Source organism: Saccostrea cucullata, unplaced genomic scaffold (assembly GCF_032062105.1).
Source record: "Saccostrea cucullata isolate Sc308-1 unplaced genomic scaffold, CSIRO_AGI_Scuc_v1 ctg1450, whole genome shotgun sequence".
Lineage (NCBI taxonomy): Eukaryota > Metazoa > Mollusca > Bivalvia > Ostreida > Ostreidae > Saccostrea > Saccostrea cuccullata.
The window spans coordinates 167,088-174,155 of record NW_026932943.1 but is presented as its reverse complement, the minus strand read 5'-3'; positions in this window follow the sequence as shown (position 1 = coordinate 174,155).

Below are 7,068 nucleotides of genomic sequence, written 5' to 3'. Positions count from 1 at the left end.
CGTAAATATGACGCTAAGTTCATCATGGGCTTAAGAATGTATGTGAAAATAGAAAGAGTTCTCTATCTTCATCTATACTTATTCTACCAGTGTTTTTTTGTTTTGAAGTGGGGTTTTTTACGTCTTCAAAAATTTTTGTTCAACGAAAAGGCATATACTAAAGCATTCTTAAATGAAAAAAATAATTTGTTATCATTGTTATGAAGATCTTATCGGTTAAAAGAGCTTGGTTATAATTAAAGGAATATTTTTATGTTTTGTGTGAGGTATTGGTGGTGTGTAAATCACACAGACATGTCACGTTAGTTTATTTCATGAAACCAGCTAGTGCTACCTGAAAAAAATACGCCGTATTTCTGCATGTACGAGGGTTGATCCAAAAGTTCGTGGAATTTCTTCATATTTTATTCATTTTTAAGTGAAATTGGTTGAAAATTACAATTGAGAATATAGACACATGTTGAATATTTTAAATAAAAAAACATTTCAAATATTTATGATAGTAACTCTATGGGAGTTACCATAGAAACGGTTGTTTGGAAATGCGGGGGAGACAATAACGCGTGTATTATCATTTTAATTTTTAATACATGAAATGAGAATAAAACAGCCATATGTGATATATCAAACGAAAATTATGTCATTATTACGACTGCTTGATCTTTTATAAATCTTTGTGTGAGAATTTTACTGATTTTACTGGATATTTAGTTTATTAATTGATAATTTATTGTTCGTCTTTCAGTTGTTAGACAACGTCAAATTTCGGTCAAATCATAAATTTTGTGAAATCCTTGGATCACTCTAGCTTTAAACGCGTATATTATTGACATAGGCTGGGAAAAATGTATTTAGTTACTGGTTTTCCAGTGGCATAGGAAATTTAAGAAAAATAAAACTTCCATGGATGTTGTTAAAAGGTGTGATCGCCTTTTGGGGGCTCTGTTTTAAGTGCTTTTCCTCCTCGACAAACTGAAAGCGTTAATAGACGTTGTCGGCTGACGTACTGTTCTTGACATTGTTACTGAAATTGGAACATCATATGGAAAGATGGGGAGTATTTTGAAATATGAGTGAAAAATGAAAATAAGTCGGTGCGAGACGATGCTCAGGCTTTCCTTGAGGTAAAAAAGTGAAGAAAAAGGTAGATTCTGTAGAATTACTTAGTCGAATTGGACATTAGGGTGAGATGCATCTATAACGTGACGTGTCTTATCTAACTTGACGTTACGTCCAAGTCTCCCCCGGGTTTCACAACTATCCATTTTCAGAAAGCTCGTGTGACCTTATTGGTAATTGAAAAGTAGTGAAATTTTCCAGTACTGTTTCGTTATGACTCTATATTATAAATATGCCTGTTGTTTGCTATCATCAAATCACGATAAAATTTTATAAAGAAATTCCACGAACCTTTGGATCAACCCTCGTATTTTTGTACGCGTGAAAATACACGAAAATGACTTTCAAAATCAATTTCACAGTTGGCTTAGTGATAAACACAGCAAATTTATTTATTCATTTGTTGTGAAATTTTCGAATACTTTGGATGTATCATGGAATATTTTATTTTTTATTATTATTAATGAAAGGTGGGAAAGTAAAAACATGTATATCAACTTTTAATGACCAATATATGCATATCTTATCTGTCAAAGCCATTTATGGAATAGATTGAATAATTTTTCGGGTAGTACATTGATAAACTGAGTGGGGGACAGTTTCTAAACGTAATTAAAATGCTAAAAATTGTCACCGCTAAGTTTATACTAGTTATCCTTAGGTACCTATAATAATTCATTCGATATAAATTGATTTTCAGCATTAAGTATAAAAGAGAAAGACAAGAAAAAAGGCCTTTATAAAAGACCTTTCAATTCTACTATTTTCAGTTGTAACACCAGGCGTTGTTATCACCTCACAGCGGAGTTTGTATGTGAGGGTGTGTTAAGAAGCGTGTGTATGAGGGAGAGAGAGAGTGTGTGTGAGGGTGTGTGTGTGTGTGTATGTTAGTTTTACCTGTACAAATTCGAAGAGACGTAATTTGCATCGTGATCGATTTCGAATAATGCCTAGATTTATAGTTCGCTCATTGCGAGAGGGCGGTGGTTGCTCCGCTTTGTGGTGCCTTTGTTGTTACTTTTTTAGATAAGATAAGCTAAGATAATATTTATCTAAAGTCGGGTACATCAACAAAGAACATTAGCTCTGAAGAGCTATTTTCCGACTACATAATAATGTTACATAAAATACAACAATCATACATAATAAACAAGAAACAGTTTTTAAATATTACATCGATATCACAGTAATAAAATATCACTATTCCTCCGTGGTGCTTTACAATGACATATTATTCACCACATTAAAACTGACAAACCTAAAATAACTTAAACCCTGTTTACTAGTTTCTAAAAAATAAAATTAGCGACAGGCACAGCAATTACAACAATTTCCGTACCAACTATTTATGTTGGATTTAAACTGGTTAAAAGAAGTAATATTTCTAAAAGATTCTGGTAAAGAATTTTTTGCAGACTCATATCTAAAAGACTTCAACCCATATGTTGTTGATCTTGTTTTTGGTAAAACAGCAGTTTTTGTGTATCTAAAAGAATAAGGTGTTTCTTTAATATGAATAAAATTTTGCAGGTTTTGCTTGTTTAAAATCTTAAAACATTCTATGGCCAATGTTCTAATACGCCTGAGTTTGAGGCATGGTAATTTTGATTTGTCCAGAAGATAACTATACGAATTTTTGTAGTCATCATAAACAAACCGCAGTGCTCTTTCCTGTATTTTTTCCATTTTTCTTGTTTCTCGTTCACCACAAAAATGCCAAACTAATGGGCAGTAGTTGAAGTTTGACATGATAAATGTATGATAAATAGTTAGTTTTCCTAATTTGGTCAGGTGTATCCCTATTCTTTTAAGTACATTTAATTGTTGTGAAGCTTTTTTACAAATGTTTGAAATATGAGAGCTAAACTTAAGCTCAAAATCTATAGTAACACCAAGTAATTTTACTTCGTTTTCCGGATGAATCATATTACCATCAATTTCAAAAGAAATGTTTTCCTGTTTAGTTTTCTTTCCAAGACATATAGCTTGAAATTTATCGGGATTTGCTTGCATTTGATTATCTCCAAACCACTTAACTAAGTTCGAACAATTTGATTCCAAAGTATTTTTTAATAATGTAATATCGTCACTTGAGTTTGAGAGAGTGTTATCATCGGCATAGTTGTAGAGATCACAATCTGACACAAAATGAAAAATATCATTGATAAAAATATTAAAAATAACAGGACCAAGTATTGAACCCTGTGGAACACCTTTGTACAAGTCTAAAAAATCGCTACAAACTTCCCCCAGTTTTACACACTGTTTTCGATTGCTTAAATAGCTTGAGATAAGACTAGTAGCTGCATTTGTAAAACCGTATGCATTAAGTTTTGCTAAAACTAGATCATGTGGAATACAATCAAATGCTTTAGATAAATCCATCATAATTGCTGCTGTATATTTTTTATGATCAAGGGCATACTTCCAATCCTCAACAATCTTTAGCAACACACTCTGACAACCATACCCTGGTCTAAAAGCTGATAAAATATCATTAAAATGGCAATTGAAAAAATCAGACAATTGACTATGAATAACCCTTTCAAAAATCTTTGACAATGTAGGTAAAATGCTAACTGGTCTATATTTCCTTTTTCCAAAATACTTTGCTTCTTGTGAAGTGGAACCACTTGTGCAATTTTCATACGATCTGGAAAAACATTTTTAGAAAAACAAAAATTTACAATATTGGTCACAGGGTTCAATATATGTTCATGGCTAAGTTTAACAATTTTAGCCGAAATACCATCAATTCCAGTAGCTTTTTTCAAGTCCAATCTGTTAATGCATTTACTTACAAAGTCATTGTCTACAGGGTGAAAAGAAAATGATTCAACAGCATCCTTATCTTTAATACTCTCACAGATTTTTACAATGCTAGGATGTTCACTATTGACATCAACACAAAATACGTTCTAAACACGAACATTTTTAAAACGATGTTGGCTTTACGGATAAATTCATGTAAAAAGAATTTAAACAATCGTCATTTCTAAAATCACTTTAATTTCTGGGCTTTTTTCAGTTAATCAAATCATGACAAAGATCCTGCGGCGGATCCGACAGTTCGACGGGGGATGCTGACTCTTCCATGGTTTTTGATCCTGCCACTAATTGTTTTCTCTTAATTTATATTGTTTAAAAGTACTTTGAGCTTGGATTTATTTTATCTCCACATCTCATTTTATGGTCTTAATTGTGACCTTGTAAACAAATGTAATCCATTTTTGTTTGGAAGTATTTGTATTGTTCCTACAAAATCATACCTTGACTTACATCAGCTTTTTCCTCATGCTAGGGTGACTAGATTCTGTTACATGATGTGTACAGTAAGTGTCCTAATAATGAATGGACATTCAATAAGAGAAGACGAAAGTTTTTGTTTTTTTTTTATAATTTTGATCACTATCATAGGATATTAGCATTTCAAAAGAGAAAGTAAAACAGGAAAAGATGCTATCCTTTACTGCCTTAATTAATTATAAAATGGTGTTCCTTTTCATTTTAGAGGTTTTCAAATATAATAATTAAAGTATAAAAGGTTTAACAAAGGATGTATCATATTTAGATAAGGTCGCTTTAATATAACATAAGAATTTATGTTTATTTGGAATCATGTCCTAAAAGAAATGGGTTTCATATTTTGTTTTCTAACGATGACTACCGATATCAAAAGAATAAAACTTGAAAACGTACGGAAAATATGAATGAATAGTAAGTCTTTTTATTAAGAAAATAAACTACGTCAAACAGCTAGCTATAAACTGAGCCTTTAAAATATATTTTGTAAATCATGGGATATATTTCTGAAATCACAGCATCTATACCCAAGCACGTTATATATAACTCAGTAATGCGGAGAAGAATCCCACATATAAAAAGGAATTTACTACTCGTAGGTGTAAACTCAGCTTTTAATTGGTATAATTTGAATCACAGCTGTTTTGAAATTTATGTCTTTATTTATAATCAAATGGACCTGGCTTCCAAGAAAAGTACACACTTAATAGTGATTGATCAGCTAAAGTGCAAATGTTGAATTGCTTAGATCTTTTTGGGTTTTCTTTATTTCGTCCTTGAGAAATATAGTTACATGCATATCATACTGTGTGCTAAAAGCATCAACTGTAGACACATTTTATGTTCCTTTTTTATCTCAAGGAATCTTTTTTTAATTTGTGTGTGTGTGTTTTTCTTTGCAATTGAATATTTCAGATGAAACATTTGGAAATAACGAATATTATTCAAGATCAAAATCCATAAAACAATACAAAATAGGAGCAGAGAAAACACGGAACTCCAAACTCCAAAATATCATATCAGAGGTGGGATCAGGTGCCATGGATAAGTGAGCATCCCCTGTCAACCGGTCACGCCCGCTGTGTGCTCCTTGTCATGATCGGGAAATAACGGAAAAATCCATCGTCAAAGAAGTGTATAAATAATGCATAACAATTAGTATGAAAAATGTCAATCAGCATTTGACTCAAAGATAAATTGTATTTGCTGACAAGGTCTCTGTATATTATTATATATAAAGATAACGATCCGTAATCAGGCTCAAAGTCCATTTCAATTATTCAAATCGGGAGCAATGCAAACATGGACCTAAAAAATCAGAGGTGGGATCGGGTGTAATCAAGGAGCAAGTAACTACTGTCCGCCGTTCACAACCCGCCGTTTACACCTTTTCATGATCGAGAAAAAAATACATAGAAAATTCTGTATGTTAATTATGACAATTAGTATTAAAATCATGAGTCAGTATTAGACTTATTGATCAATTGTTCAAAATGGTGTTTTTTATTTAAAACAAAATAAATCTGTTCTTAAGGAGGAGAATGTTTTAACACAAGAATAACAGTATATTGTTTGTCAAAAAAAACAAAACAAAATGAAAGTGAATTTAAAAAGACCCACCTCTACTTGTAAATGGTGGACAGAGGATGTACTCCTTTGCACCTGGACCATTCTCTGATGTTTTTAGAGGTCCATATTGGCTCTACTCCGTATTTATGATTTTACTTGACTTTTGAGCTGCTAAAATACTTTTCATTATGCTCATATTTTATTGTAATTATGAATTATAATTATTGAAAAATTCTTAAAAAGACATTAAACGATCCATGAACACATACATGGATAAGAGAGAGAAAGAGAGAGCGATTGTTTATTGACAAAAGGATACAAGAGAGAGAGAGAGAGAGAGAGAGAGAGAGAGAGAGAGAGAGAGAGAGTTTATTGACAAAAGGATACAAGAGAGAGAGAGAGAGAGAGAGAGAGAGAGAGAGAGAGAGAGAGAGAGAGAGAGAGAGAGAGAGAGAGAGAGAGAGAGTTTATTGACAAAAGAGATATACATATTCTATTAAATCCCTTGTTGAATTTTGATGTCCTTGACTTTATTGATAACATTCATCATATTTTTAGATTTAAATGCCATAATTCCAATGCATGTGGTTTTTATCGTTTAAAACTGTTCATAGCATCTTTTGAATTTGCAAATTATTAAAGGCCAAGCAAAAAGATGCGTTTTATTTCGGTCTGAGAGCCTAGCCTGTTAACTCGACAGCTCATGTATTGGCATTTCTCGTGGCTCTGGTTGGTATCAATTCGTAACGAGGCGCATCAGGCTCGCGCGCCCATTTCGGCAATTTTATTTCTCTCCAAATTGTTTGCACTTTAAGAGCGATTTATGAATCTGCTGAATTGAAGTGAAAATAATCACTGCAATAAAATTGGTGTATTTTGAGAATTTTGTTCTCATCTTTTAGCGATGAGTATTTTCAATCGGACTCAAAAGAAATTTCTCAAAATATCTACCATCGATTTCGTTTAATATTTGCTACAGCGATGATAAATATATCTGAAGAGGAATATTTTTTGTTTGTCTTCTCGTGGTCAATATCTTGATAATTCTGAAAATTGCTAAAAAAAAAATGTCTCGGA